The sequence below is a fragment of the Mesoplodon mirus genome (genome assembly GCF_964341445.2).
Source record: "Mesoplodon mirus genome assembly, chromosome: 17".
In the NCBI taxonomy this organism is placed as follows: Eukaryota; Metazoa; Chordata; class Mammalia; order Artiodactyla; family Ziphiidae; genus Mesoplodon; species Mesoplodon mirus.
In genome coordinates, this window is record NC_138993.1 from 37,400,246 (window position 1) to 37,416,108 (window position 15,863).

Here is a 15,863-nt window from a genome sequence, read left to right on the forward strand (position 1 = left end):
ACTTAAAAGTAGATAAAATACCATAATGCATACATTCTGGGTAGAGAGTGAATTTTTTTTAGTAGAATGAGTTTCTAAATTTCAATAAATATATGCCTCAACATAGAAACATAATAAATGTCAGATAATCTTAAAAGTTCAACATCTATACATTTTGTTAAGCTATATCTACATTTCAAAATCAATGAGACATTCTAAGATGATGAGTTTCATTCATATTAATTTCTATATTTAATGGAAATACAAATATATGATGTCATGCATTAAAACAAGCACTTATCTTTTATTTGCAAGGAATGGTATTCAGACTTTGTACATTTAGTCATATAAATGACTCATCAGTCGTTATGTCTTTTTTTTTTGCCTTCTGTTGTTTTTGTTAACAAGTTAATAACTAAAAGGATGTTGCCTATAGTTAAAAGCATACATAATGGCTCATCTCAGGGAACCCTGCCCCCTCTGCCTGAATGTTAAATTAAAATACTTTTGCTCAGCTCACAGGGAAACATCCTGACCCAGCTCACCTGTGAATGGCTGCAGGAAAGAAGAAATTAACACATCCCCTCCTCTAGTCTTGCAAAACCAGGAGATATTTGCAAAACTTATGGTCTCTTTAATGTTACCTTCTTACCTCCGCTACAGTCTGTTCTATAAAAGAAACTAGGATCCAGACCCCAGTAAGATGATTCTCTAGGACTCTAGTCCACCATCTTCTCGGACTCCTGGCTTTCTGAATAAAGTCATTATTTCTTGCTCCAGCACCTCATCTCCCAATTTATTGGCCTTTCATGCAGTAAGTTGAATGAGCTTGGACTAGGTAACACCTTGATGCTTAGCTGTATACTGAACAGCAGAAAACATAAACATCTCTTGAGTCTCACAGTAAGGGTTTTCTGATTGAATGGGTCTGAAGCTGGTTCCTAGAATCTGTAGTTGTTAGGGGACTGTTGACTGAAACCACCTGCCTTGGACAGGCCTGCTTGCCTGAGTTGTCTCACAACAGAAGGTCCCTATATGGAACATGGTACTGCTGCTGAAGACTAACCTGGAGAATTCTGAAGAGGTCAAAAGAGGGAGGAGATGACCAACCTCCCAGCGTCTTTCTCGCTGAAATCCATCTTGGCTGAGAGAGGCTTGCACCACCAGGAAGGACCGAGTCAGTCTATGGGCCAAGAAGGTGATTGGCCAGAGACAAGCAGGAAACCAACCCCATGGCCATAAAACATGAGACTGCAAGCCACATGCAGTGCAGTTCTCCTGGATTCCCTTACCCTGTGGCTATCTGCCTGGGTGCCCCTTCCCAATAAAATTTCTTGCTTTGTCAGCACATGTGTCTCCTCAGACATTCATTGCTGAATGTTGGACAAGAACCCATTCTCAGGCCCTGGAAGGAGTTCCCCTTCCTGCAACATAGTTATAAAAGAAAATATACCAAAAGCAAAGCAAAGCAAAACAATCAAACAAAACAACTTTTCCCAGGTAATGTAGATGATCAGTAAATTTTAAATACCAGTGCTTACAGCACATATAATGTCAAAGTTAAATAACTTTAACTGTTTCTTTAAGTGACTAGAAATGTCTTAAAGAGTTAAAGAAGTATGGTTATAGGATTATTAAAAATGTTGCTAATTAAACATGGAACTGATTTTGAAATTAGTACAATTAAAATTACTAGTTATATTAAGATATTTAAGAAATTGAAAATGTAAAAAATATTATTAAAATAATTATTAAAAATACATTTTTACTTAGTGTGACTTATATTATTATTATTAAAATATTATTAAAAATACATTTTTACTTAGTGGGACTTATTCTAGGAAAAAATAATTACTTGCTATTAGTATATCCACTAATATAATTCATCAGAACAATGGATCTATTGAGGAACATCAAATGTTTTTCTCTGCAAATGCCAAATGTTATTTATACAGATATATTTTATTTATTCTCCTTCAGTTATTCCTTGGAAGAATTGAGCTCTTCTCTATATAGGAAAGCTAATAATAATATTTATTTATTATAATTTATCATTTAAAATTTAATGTATTTATTGAAAATACTTTATTAATTCATCTGTAGAGATTCTTTAAATCAATTTTTTTTCTAAAAAATATGTGTAAATTACCACTTGCCAAACACTCTATATTTTTGCATTTGGTCTGTGTGCTTCTATTCATTCCATTGTCAACTGAAAAAAAAACACAACCTAAAAGTTGAGAATTACATTTTATTCAGTGGGCTTCCTGAAGCCTTCAAGCCCAAGAGGCAGCCTCTCAGATAACTCTAGGGGACTGCTCCAAAGAGGTAAGGGAGGAGCCAGAGTATGTAGGAGTTTTATAACAAAAAACAGGTAGTCAGAACATCAAAAGATTACTGTTGATTAAAGAAAACCAGACATCTCAAGTTAATTAATGTAGTGCTTTTCTATGTGTGGGAAGATGCAAGAGTCTGGACTCATTGAAATCATTCCTTTGATATGCACCTCAGCTATCTGGGGCCAGTGTCCTGTGCTTTCCAATTCTGACGCTCCTCAGGGTGCATCACTGGGGGTGGCTGCAGTGGTTGACTGCTTGATGGCCGGCATCCTGTTTCCATCCTGATTTTCCTCAGGGTTCACCCTTGGGGGTGGCTGTAATGGATGACGGTTTGATGGACGCAACATCCATTGTTTATTGATATGGATGGGTGGAATTCTTAGTCCACACCGTCTTTTGGGGATTTTGTTAACATCAGAGCTTTGAATAAAGATTACCTATTAACTTTTCATTACTCATGAGTAATTGGGAAGACTTGTACTATGAAGCTTAAAGGATATAAAGTTCTCCACTTTCTGCCTATGAGGTACAACTTAATCTACCACTTTAGAGTACTAATTCTATGATAGATCTAAACATTAAAGGAACGTAAACTATGTTGTGCTAATAAAATAGCTGTAATGAGGGCTTCCCTGGTGGTGCAGTGGTTGAGAGTCCGCCTGCCGATGCAGGGCACACGGGTTCGTGCCCCGGTCCAGGAAGATCCCACATGCCGCAGAGCAGCTGGGCCCATGAGCCATGGCTGCTGAGCCTGTGCGTCCGGAGCCTGTGCTCCACAATGGGAGAGGCCACAACAGTGAGAGCCCCACGTACCACAAAAAAAAAAAAAAATAGCTGTAATGAAAAACACATTTGTGGTAAATCATACCACTAAGACACAATATTGTAAAATATATACTGATATAAGAAATTAGATTAGAAATAAAGATGTATTGCTGCAATTCCAATTAGAAATAAAATAGTACATACAAATACTGCTTATTTAATATAGAAAACACTGGCATTTAATATAGAAAATATTGGTATAGAAAAGCACTGTTCAACATGCATTTCTCCCCCACCTATCTTGCTAGTAGAACATCGCTTTCTTTCAGGTCTCCTACCCTATTCAATATGACTCAGAGGATGGTGACCTCATCCTCTGCTCCAAGTTAACTCTGTTGACCAGGTTTGTCCTTTGATCCGCATGAACCCGGAGAGTTCCCCATGGTCATACATGATTTTCTCATTGGATAGTGTCCTTACTTGGGATGCATATCTTTAGTATCCCACTTTCTTTTTGTGGGACTCTAGTAGGCTAGATATAACCTTGGGGTTGAAAAGTCATAGGCTATTTCAGGTCATACTGGGGTTTGGGGGCAAGGTAGTAGTCTTCAAAATTTATTAGATTTATGGTTTAGCTGTCATGTGAGAAAATAATTTATTATTATGAAAGACCTTTTGAGTGAGGTTTTCTCTTACTTGGAATCAGATGCATTCTAAATACCATATAACACATATCTATGGGTTCCATACATAGTTCCATGCATTTAATTAAGCAGTTTACAGATATTAACTGATATAATTATCAAAATAACACTATGATAAATTATAATGTTAATAGTCAGATTATTAATTAATATACAGGTTATTTTTTACAGATTAACAAATAAAACTTGCAGAGGTTTGGTAAACTGCAATTGTCAAGCAGAATGAAAGTGATTCCAAGATCCTTCTGATGTGGTCTTTATCTCAAACTTATAACTTTCTCTCCTAAAATTAAAAGATATAAACTCCTTTTTTAATTTCATAGTTCACATATTAGAAGTGCATTTAATCTATATTTTCTTTGAAACTTATAAAAAATTCATTTGAGTCAATAAATCTTAGCACAGGAGGAAAATCTCTTGAGTTAACATTTTTAAAATAAAAAGAACCTCATTGTTTCTTATTATCCAAACTATATATAAATATAATGAGTAATTTTCAGCCTTACTGCCTTTAACATTAGGAAAAAAAAAACACAATAAAAGTATAAGTAATAACTCCTTCTCCATTAAATTTTTGGCCAGTGAGTCTGAATATCTATATGATTCTATTCAAACTTTTCAATGAATAATAAATAATGCATTATTTATCTAACTATTCTATTGAATCAGATTCTGAAGTATCTTTATAGTCAGAATTCTGCTCACTTAAAACTGAAACGTATCACAGAGAGCTTTATGATATGTGACAGTCATTCAAGATAAGAGATACAAAAATAATAGCACCAGAAGAAGCAGGGAACCATGGAGATGTTATTTATTAAACACATGTCAGTAATTTAGCTCTCTAAAAGAAGGAAAAAAAATCACTCTTACTTGAAATAGACATCAAAATTTTATTAATGCTTTTGGTATTAATAAATAGGTATCTGCCATTATTCTAAATTCTAAACATGCTTAAATTTTTTAATGTATTTTATTTGGGTCAATGTAGTTCTAGAATTAAAGAAGTCTACGTGCAATTAGCCATTTAAAACTTTTTAGTGTTTACAGATATTTTTCAAATTTATATATCATATAACACACAGCTCTGAAGGGGTATGGAATATTGGAAGAATGTAATGCTTGAGTTTTGAAATTGAGATAAATCTGAGCCAAAATATTTACTCAATAAGAAATCATAATCAGAAAGCAGAAGACAGAACCCAACTTGAAGCAGTATAATAAAACATTGTGTGAAGTAGTTATGGCAAGAATAATCAAAAAACAAAAAAAGTCAATAGGTTGAATATAACAATGGGGATAATAGTTTAATGTGATCAGTGAAGCAAGAACTCAGATTCAGGATTCCAGTTACAGTTATAATGTATGAGACCAGGCTTTAATCCTGGAAGGAAGAGTCTCTTCAAGTGTGATAATAAATTAGATGAGGTAGAGAAATTGGGCATTGTATCAAGGAAGAGGGTATGACATGGCAGAGAATGGTGGAACCAAAGTAAGTTTTGCTTATCTGTCATTTTTTTCCAGAAATGACTAGGAATATCTGTACCAGCAATGAAACATTAAATCAGAGCAATGCCAAAAGGAGAAATTTTTAATTTGTAGCAGAATCACTTCTGTACAGATCTAAAGAATTCTTAAAACAATTAGTTTTGATTTCAGAGACAGGACTGTGATGTGACCAACTGTGTGATGTTAATGATAATTTTTTAGCTGTTGCAAAAATGTTTAGTTTGCATTAAAATTTTATCTGACACTTCCTTTTGAAGCATAAATTCCTGACTATTACATTGTGTAGGTTGACTTTCACACACAAAAAAAGAAAAAAAATATTTCTTTAAAGATAAACATAAAGTAACAGTTGGGACACGGACAAGGACTTAGGACTGTTAAGAATTTCCACTACTTGAGTAGTTTTTGTGTGCCAGAGTGTAGTTTCTGTGGTTGTTGTAGTGGTATCTGTGTCAAGAAGAAAACCCCTTTATTGTTCAAATGTATTTATTTATAAACAATGCATTGGTTTTGGTCCTATGATGACATAGTCAACTAGTCAGTACAATACAAGACCACAGTTGGTGACAAGTTGTATTTATGAATAAGGGCTAGAAAAAGCTCTAATCACTGACCTCAGAATTTGGACTAAACAAGTGATATTGATATGTTGATATATTGCTTCCCAAATTGATAAGGCATGCATGTTTGCACAACTTGTTCTCTTTTCTAAAGAAACTTAACCCTTAATCCTCAAGGCTGGGTTTCATCAGAAGTTTCTTTAACCTATTCTTCATATATTTTCTATGGGGTACTCTATTATAACATCCAGTGGACAAAGGAAAGCAAGTTACTGTTGCTTGAAGAAATGTTCTATACATGTCAATTTGGCCGATAAGAGACATTGAGGTCTTCTACATCCTTCGTGATTTTTCACCTACTTGTTCTATTGATTACTAAGAGATGCTTACCTTGCAGAGTTGTCTAATTTCTCCTTTGAAAGTTCCAGCAGTATTTACTTCTTGAACTTTGAAACTTTGCTGTTAGGTACATACATGTTTAAAATTGTTATATCTTCTTGGTAAATTGAACTTTTAAATCAATTTTAATAACCTTTTTATCCATGGTAATTTTCATCATCTTAATGACTACATTGTTGATACAATAGAACCATTCTAGCTTTCTGTGGGTTATATTTGTATAATATATCACTTTTAGTCCTTTTATTTTATCAATATAATTTTCACTATTAAAATATTAATCTTATTTACATCATGGAGTTGAGTAGTATCTTCTTAATCTGCCCTGAAAATCTGTCTTTTAACTTGTGTGTTTTGATCATTTTCATTACAATACTTATTAATGTGGTTGGATTTAGGTATACCATTTTATTTGTTTTGCATTTGTCTGGTCTGTTTTTGATCAGTTTCCCCTTTTCTGCCTTTCTTTGGGATTATTTGAATATTTGTAGTGCTCCACTTCAGTTTAGATATTGGCTTCTTTGTCTGTTTCTCTTTGTATTATTTTATAGTGGTTTTGGGAATATATGTATAACATATATAATTATATATATATATATATATATATATATATATCATATACATATAAAGCACATAAACAATTACACATATGCATATATAATTGTTTATATTGTTTATTTTTTAAATTGATTTACAATGTTGTGTTAGTTTCTGGTGTACAGCAAAGTGAATATATATATGATTTTCTCTTATGTTTTATCACAGGATATTGAATATAGTTCCTTGTGCTATACAGTAGGATCTTGTTATTTATTTTATATATTGTAGTTTGTATCTGCTAATCCCAAACTCCTAATTTATCCCTACCCCACCCCCTTTCCCCTTTGGTAACCACAAGTTTGTTTCTATGTCTCTGAGTCTTTCTGTTTCATAAATAAGTTCATTTGTATTATATTTTAAATTCTACATATTGTGATATCATGTGGTATTTGTCTTTTTCTGACTTATTTCTCTTTCACTTAGTATGATAATCTCTAGGTACATCCATGTTGTTGTAAATTGCATTAATTCATTCTTTTTATGGGTGAGTAGTATTCCCTTTATCCATTCATCTGTCAAGGGTCCTTTAGGTTGCTTCCATGTCTTGGTTATTGTAAGTAATGCTGTATGAACATTGGGGTGCATGTAGGTTTTCAAATTACAGTTTTCTCCAGGTATTTGCCCAGGAGTGGGATTACTGGGTCGTGTAGCAGCTCTATGCTTAGTTTTTTGTTTTTTTGTTTTCCTTTGGCCCCAATTCATGGCATGTGGGATCTTAGTTCTCTGACCAGGGATTGAACATATGCTCCCTGCAGTGGAAGCACAGAGTCTTAACCCCTGGACTTCCAGACAAGACTTTATTTTTAGTTTTATAAGGAACCTCCATACTGTTTCCATAGTGGCTGCACCAATTTACATTTCCACCAGCAGTATAGGGGAGTTCCCTTTTCTCCACAACCTCTCCAAAATTTATTGTTCATAGAGTTCTGATGATGGTCTTTCTGACCGCTGTGAGGTGATACCCCCCACTGTAGTTTTTATTTGCATATCTTAATAATTAACCATGTTGAACATCTTTTCATGTGCCTATTGGCTATCTGTGTGTCTTCTTTGGAGGAATGTCTGTTTAGGTCTTGGGTCCATTTTTTGATTGGGTTTTTTGTTTTTTGTTATTGGGTTATATGAGCTGTTTGTATATTTTGGAAATTAATCCCTTGTTGGTTGCATCGTTTACAAGTATTTTCTTCCAGTCTATAGATTGTCATTTCATCTTGTTTATTGTTTCCTTTGTTGTGAAAAAGTTTATAAGTTTGATTAAGTCCCATTTACTTTTATTTCTATTGCTTTGGGAGACTGACCTAAGAAAACATTGGCACTATTTATAAAAATTGTTTATTTTTAAATTTTATACAATAATATTCACTCTTGGTATACAGTTTTATGAATTTTGAAAAATTTAACCATCACTGCTATCAAAATAGAGAAAACAGTTCAATAATCATTACAACAATGACTCCCTCATGCTACCAACTTTATAATAATCCAAATCACCTCTCTTCTTAATCACTGGCAACCACTGATCTTTTATCCTTCATTAAAGTTTTGTTTTTTCCAGTGTGTAATAAAATTGGATTCATAGCATTTTGAGCCTTCTTTTATTTGGCAAAGTGCATTATTCAAGCTCATCCATACTGTTGTTTTTAACAAGAGTTCATTCCATTTTATTGCTGAGGAGAATTTAATTGGATATACTACAGCTTATTTATTTACCACCTTATTGGGACATTTCAGTTATTTCCAGTTTTTAGGAATTATGAGTAAAGCAACTATAAACACTTGATAATTGTGGGGTATGTGTGTATCTGTGTATAAACATAGTCTTTTATTTCACTTCTGTAAATACCTAGAATTGGGATTGCTGGGTAATATGGTAATGCATGTTTATAAGAAACTTCCAAACTGTTTTCCAAATCTGATATACCATATTATTATTATTTTTTTTTTTGTGGTATGCGGGCCTCTCACTGTTGTGGCCTCTCTCATTGTGAAACACAGGCTCGGACACACAGGCTCAGCAACTATGGCTCACAGGCCTAGCCACTCCACTCTACGGTGGGATCTTTCCAGATGGGGGCATGAACCCGCATCCCCATAATACCAATTATGCTGCTCTTCCTTTATTCCTGAAATTCCAAATTTCTATCTGGTATAATTTGCCTTCAACCTGGAAATCTTCTTTTGTATTTCTTTTGGAGCAGGTTGGTTGGTCACAAATTCTCATACCTTCCCCTAATCTGCAAGATCTTTATTTCATCCTATCCCTTATGAAGTTGATAACTGTTCATAAAATTTTGAGTTATCAGTTCTTTGATTTAGCACTTTGATTATGATGTTACTGGGCATTGTTTTCCTTCAGTTTATCTCTCCACTCCAGGGATTATTTCCCACCCTCTGGCTCCCATGGGCCCTTTTACTGGTCCACTGGCTAGAAAGCAGGAGTTATCTCAGAATTTTAGCCACTCCCACCCTTCCCTGCTCTCTTACAGTTCCATGAAACTTGGGGAGAGTGTCTTGTGTTGAAGTGGTAAGAGAAAAGACAGAAAAAATAACACAGATTTCCCTTGCACTCCATGGATCACAGGAGCCCCTTTCCTAGTTCCTCTGCATAGAGAGATGAACTCTCTCTGTGTCTTTTTTTAAATTGAGATAAGTTGACATATAATATTGTATAAGTTTAAGGTGAATAATATGTTGATTTGATGCATTTATATATTGCAGCATGATTACCACCTTAGCTTTACCTAACAACTATATCACTTCACATATTAATTTTCTTTTTTGTGGTGAGAACATTTAAAATTCAGTCTCTCAATAATTGTGAAGTATATAATACAGTATTTTGGGCTATAATCACTATGCAGTACCTTAAATCTCCAGAAGTTATTTCTTTACAAGTTGCAAGTTTGCACCTTTTAACATCTATGAGTCTTATTAATATGTAGTACTGTGGCTTTTTGCTTGGACCTGACTTTGAAAATGGTTTGAGAAAAAAGTTTTTTCTCCCACACTCTCCTGAATTCATAGAACCTTTTTCTTGTTCCTCTAGCTGGAAAGTGTAGATTTCTCTCTGATTTTTTGCAATCTGCATTCAATGTCCAGTTCCAAGAATTGGCCTATTCTTAGATGAAAATCAATAGATAAAGGAAGGGGGAAAAAGAAGAAGAAGAAAATAAACAGTGAAAACTAAGACACCTACTAGGCACTGGTGGGGAACCTCGGACATCTAAGGGGATAGGAGGAATCCCTGTGCAACCAGGTAACAAGTGGGAAAGAAGGATGGGGGAAGAAAAGTGGAGCCAGGATGAGACTGGTGCCCCTGAAGGGGACTGGGGGAGGCGTGAGGTTCCCACACACAGAAGGGCCCACTCACAGTGAGAGGATCATCAGGGTCAGAGAGGGACCTTCGGGGGGTTGGGGGATTAGATGGGAACATGGCCAGAATCTCCCCCACCCTTTCATGCCTCAGTGAGTCTGCTGAGGTCCCAGGCCTGAACCCCCACCTCCTGGGACCACCTCTGGATGCAGGGGTCTTCGGCTTGAGCACACCTGCACTCCCTGCCAAGGCCTCTTTTGGTCACATGAGTCCTGGGCCTGAGCTGAGACCCCACCAGGATCCCCATGGCTGCATGTGTCCTGGGCCTGAGCCCTCCCCTGCCAAGGCCTCTTCTAAGCATGCAGGTCTTGGACCTGAGCCCCAAACCTGTCAAAGCCTCTGCGGGCTGTGTGTGTCCCAGCTGACCTGAGTACCGCCCTCCACAAAGCCTCCACAAGCTGCGTGGGTTGCAAAAGCCTGTGCACTGGCCCAATAAAGCCACTTCCAGCTGAGCAGGACCCACTGGCCTTGTGGGTCCTGGCAGCCCGAGTGCCACCCCTCACAGGGCTTCCTCTGGTTGTGCGATCCAAGTGGGCATGGCTGTGTAGTCCTGTGCACCAGCTGGCTTACATGGACACGTGTGCTAAGGACCATCTCCAGAAACAGATGCTGGTGAGAAGAACACATCCAGAGGTGGGACTGACACAGTGGGTCCAGAGACCTACCTAGAGGCCTTGAAGGCCTACTGTGGAGGCAGGGGTAGGTTATAACTCACTGTGACCACAGGGACACTAATAGAGTAGGCACCAGGGAATCTTTTATTTTTAATTTAAATTTTTTTAAAATTTTTCTTAAACTTTAAAAATTTTTCTATCTTTTATTTTTATTCTTTTTCATTTTTTATTTTTCCTTATTTTATTTTTTTTATTTTTCTTTGCTGTTGTGGTTCTGTTTTGTTTTGTTGTTGTTACTTCTTTATTCTTATTTTTTCTAATATATTTTAATTTTTATAATTTTATTTTATATTTATTCTTTGTTATTGTTCTGCTCCTTTCTGTTTTTTGCTTGTTTTTTGCTTTTTTTTTCCTTTTCTTTCTTTCTTTCTTTTTTTTTCTGTGCCACAGGGATTGTGGGGTCTTGCTTCCCAGGCCTGTGGTGGAAGCACCAAGTCCAAGCCACAGAACAAAGAGAGATCTTCAGGTACCAGGGACTATTAATCAGTGTGAGGTCTCCAAGAGGTCCTCATCTCAGCAGCAAGACCTGGCTCCACCTAACAGCCTGCAAACTCCAGTTCTGGACACCTAAGGCCAAACAAAGAGCAAGATAGGAAAACAGCCCCACCCATCAACAAAGATGAGATGACAGAAAAGTATGTTACAGACAAAGAAGCAAAGTAAAAACCTACAAGACCAAATAAATGAAGAGGAAATAGGCAATCTATATGAAAAAAATTCAGATTAATGATGCAAAGCTTATCCAAAATCTTGGAAATAGAATAGAGGCACAGACTGAGAAAAGACAAGAAATGTTTGACAAGAACATAGAAGAACTAAAGAACAAACAAACAGTGATGGACAGCACAATAACTGAAATGAAAAATACACTAGAAGGAATCAATAGCAGAATAACTGAGACAGAAGAATGAATACATGAGTTGGAAGATAGAAAGATGGAAATAACTGCTGAGGAGCAGAATAAAGAAAAAAGAAAGAAAATAAATGAGGACAGTCTCAGAGACCTCTGAGACAACATCAATATTCAAATTATAGGGGTCCCAGAAGAAGAAGAGAAAGAGAAATTGTCTGAGAAAATATTTGAAGAGACTACAGTTGAAAACTTCCCTAACATGGGAAAGGAAATAGCCACCAAAGTCTAGGAGGCAGAGAGAGTCCCATACAGGATAAACCCAAGGAGAAATACACCAAAACACATATCAATCAAACTAACAAAAAATTAATTCAAAGAAAAAATATCAAAAGCAGCAAGAGAAAAGCAACAAATAATATACAAGGGATTCCTCATAAGGTTATCAAATGATGTTTCAGCAGAAACTCTGCAGGCCAGAAGGGAGTGACAGGATATTTTTAAAGTAATGAAAGGGAAAACATACAACCAAGATTACTCTGAGCAGCAAAGATCTAATTCAGATTTGATGGAGAAATCAAAAGCTTCACAGACAAGCTAAAGCTGAGAGAATTCAACACCACCAAAGCAGCTTTACAACAAATGCTACAGAAACTTCTTTAAGTGGGAAACACAAGAGAAGGAAAAGACCTACAAAAATAAACCCCAAACAATAAAGAAAATGGTAATAGGAACATGCATACTGATAATTACCTTAAATGTAAATGGGTTAAATGTTCCAACAAAAAAGCACACACTGGCTGAATGGATACAAAACTAGACCCATATATATGCAGTCTAAAGGGATCCACTTCAGACCTAGAGAAACATACAGGATGAAAGTGAGGGGATGGAAAATGATATTCCATGCAAAAGGAAATCAAAAGAAACCTGGAGTAGCAATGCTCATACCAGATAAACTAGACTTTAAAGGAAAGACTGTTATGAGAGACAAGGAAGGACACTACATAATGATCAAAGGATCAATCCAAGAAGAAGACATAACAATTATAAATATTTATGCAACACAATACATAAGGTATATATTAACAGGCATAAAAGGGGAAATTGATAGTAACACAATAATAGTGGGGGAATTTAACTCCACACTTACACCAATGGAGAGATCACCCAGACAGAAATTTATGAGCTTTAAATCACACAACAGACCAGATAGACTTAACTGATATTTATAGGACATTCCATGAGAAAGCAGCAGAATACACTTTCTTCTCAAGTGTGCAAGGAATATTCTCCAGGGTAGATCACATCTTAGGGCACATATCAAGCCTCAGTAAATTTAAGAAAATTGAAATAGTATCAAGCACCTTTCCAACCACAACACTATGACATTAGAAATCAATTACAGAAAAAAATTGTAATATCACAAACACAATGAGGCTAAACAATACACCACTAAACAACCAAGAGATCACTGAAGAAATCAAAGAGGAAATTAAAAAATACATGGAAACAAATGACAACAAAAGCATGACAACCCAAAACCTATGGGGTGCAGCAAAAGCAGTCCTAAGATGAAAGTTTATAGCAATTCAATCCTACCTCAAGAAACAAGAAAATCACAAATAAACAACCTAATCTTACACCTAAAGCAACTAGAGAAAGAAGAACAGATAAAACCTAAATTTAGCAGAAGGAAAGAAATTATAATAATCAGAGCAGAAATAAATGAAACAGAAACAAAGGAAACAATAGTAAAGATCAATGAACCTAAAAGCTGGTCCTTTGAGAAGATGAACAAAACTGATAAACCTTTAGCCAGACTCATCAAGAAAAAAGGGAGAGGATTCAAATCAATAAAATAATAAATGAAAATGAAGAAATTACAACTGACACTGAAAAATACAAAGGATCATAAGAGACTACTACAAACAACTCTATGCCAATAAAATAGACAACCTGGAAGAAATGGAGAAATTCTTGAAAATGTACAGCCTTCCAAGACTGAACCAGGAAGAAACAGAAAATATGAACAGACAGATCACAAGTAATGAAATTGAAAATGCAATTAAAAATCTTCCAACAAACAAAAGCTCAGGACCAGATGGCTTCAGAGGTGAGTTCTATCAAATATTTATAGAAGAGTTAATACCCCTCCTTTTCAAACTCTTCAAAAAATTGCAGAGGAAGGAACACTCCCAAGATCATTCTACAAGACCAACATCTCCCCAATACCAAAACCAGACAAAGATATCAAAAAAAAGAACAAGAAAATTACTGACCAATATCACTGATTAACATAGACACAAATATCCTCAACACTGGCAAAGAGAATCCAACAACATATTAAAAGGAGCATACATCATGATCAAGTGGGATTTATCCAAGGAATGCAAGGATTCTTCAATATATGCAAATCAATCAATGTGGTACAACCTATTAACAAATTAAAAATAAAAACCATATGATCATCTCAATAGATGCAGAAGAAGGTTTTGACAAAATTCAACACAAATTTATGATAAAAACTCCAGAAAGAGAGCATAGAAGGAACCTACCTCAATATAATAAAGACCAAATATGACAAACCCACAGCAAACATCATTCACAATGGTGAAAAACTGAAAGCATTTCCTCTAAGATCAGGAATAAGACAAGGATGTCCACACTCACCACTTTTATTCAACATAGTTTTGGAAATCCTAGCCACAGCAGTCAGAGAAGAAAAAGAAATAAAAGGAATCCAGATTGGAAAAGAAGTGAAGCTGTCACTGTCTGCAGATGACATGATACTATACATAGAAAATCTTAAAAATGCCACCAGAAAACTGCTATAGCTAATCAATAAATTTGGTAAAGATGCACAGTACAAAATTAATGCACAGACATCTCTTGATTCCTATACACTAAGAATGAAAAATCAGTAAGAGAAATGAAGAAACACACCATTTACCATTGCAACAAAAAGAATAAAATACTTAGGAATAAGCCTACCTAAGGTGGTAAAAGACATGTACTCACAAAACTATAAGACAATCATGAAAGAAATCAAAGATGACATAAACAGATGGAGAGGTATACTATGTTCTTGGATTGGAAGAATCAATATTGTGAAAATGAATAGCCAAAGCAATCTTGAGAAAGAAAAATGGAGTTGGAAGAATCAGGCTCCCAGACTTCAGATTATACTACAAGGATACAGTAATCAAGGCAGTATGGTACTAGCACAAAAACAGAAATATATATCAATGCAACACGATAGAAAGCCCATAGATAAACCCATGCACTTATGGTCACCTTATTTTTGATAAAGGAGGCAAGAATACACAATGTAGAAAAGGTAGCCTCTTCAATAAGTGGTGCTGGGAAAACTGGACAGCTACATGCAAAAGAATGAAATTAGAACACTCCCTAACACTGTACATGAAAATAAACTCAAAATGGATTAAAGACTTAAATGTAAGGCTGGATGCTATAAACCTCTTAGAGGAAAACATAAGCAAAACTCTCTGACATAAACCACATCAAGATCTTTTTTGACCCACCTCCTAGAGTAATGAAAAAAAAAAACCAAAAATAAACAAATGGAACCTACTTAAATTTAAAAGCTTTTGCACAGCAAAGGAAGCCATAAACAACATGAAAAGACAACCCTCAGAATGGCAGAATGCATTTGTACATGAAGCAACTGACAAGGGATTATTCTCCAAAATATACAAACAGCACATGCAGCTCAATATAAAAAAAAAAAAAAACAACCCAATCAAAAAATGTGTGGAAGACCTAAATAGACATTTCTCCCAAGAAGATATACAGATGGCCAAAAGGCACATGAAAAGATGGTCAACATCACTAATTATTAGAGAAATGCAGATCAAAACTACAATGAAGTATCACCTCACACCAGTGAGAATTGCCATCAACAAAAAATCTACAAACAATAAATTCTGGAGAGGGTGTGGAGAAAAGGTAACACTTATTCACTGTTGGTGGGAATGTAAATTGATACAGCCACTATGAAGAACAGTATGGAGGTTCCTTAAAAAAACTAAAAATAGAAGTATCATATGACCCAACAATCCCAGTACTGGGCACATGCTCTGAGAAAACC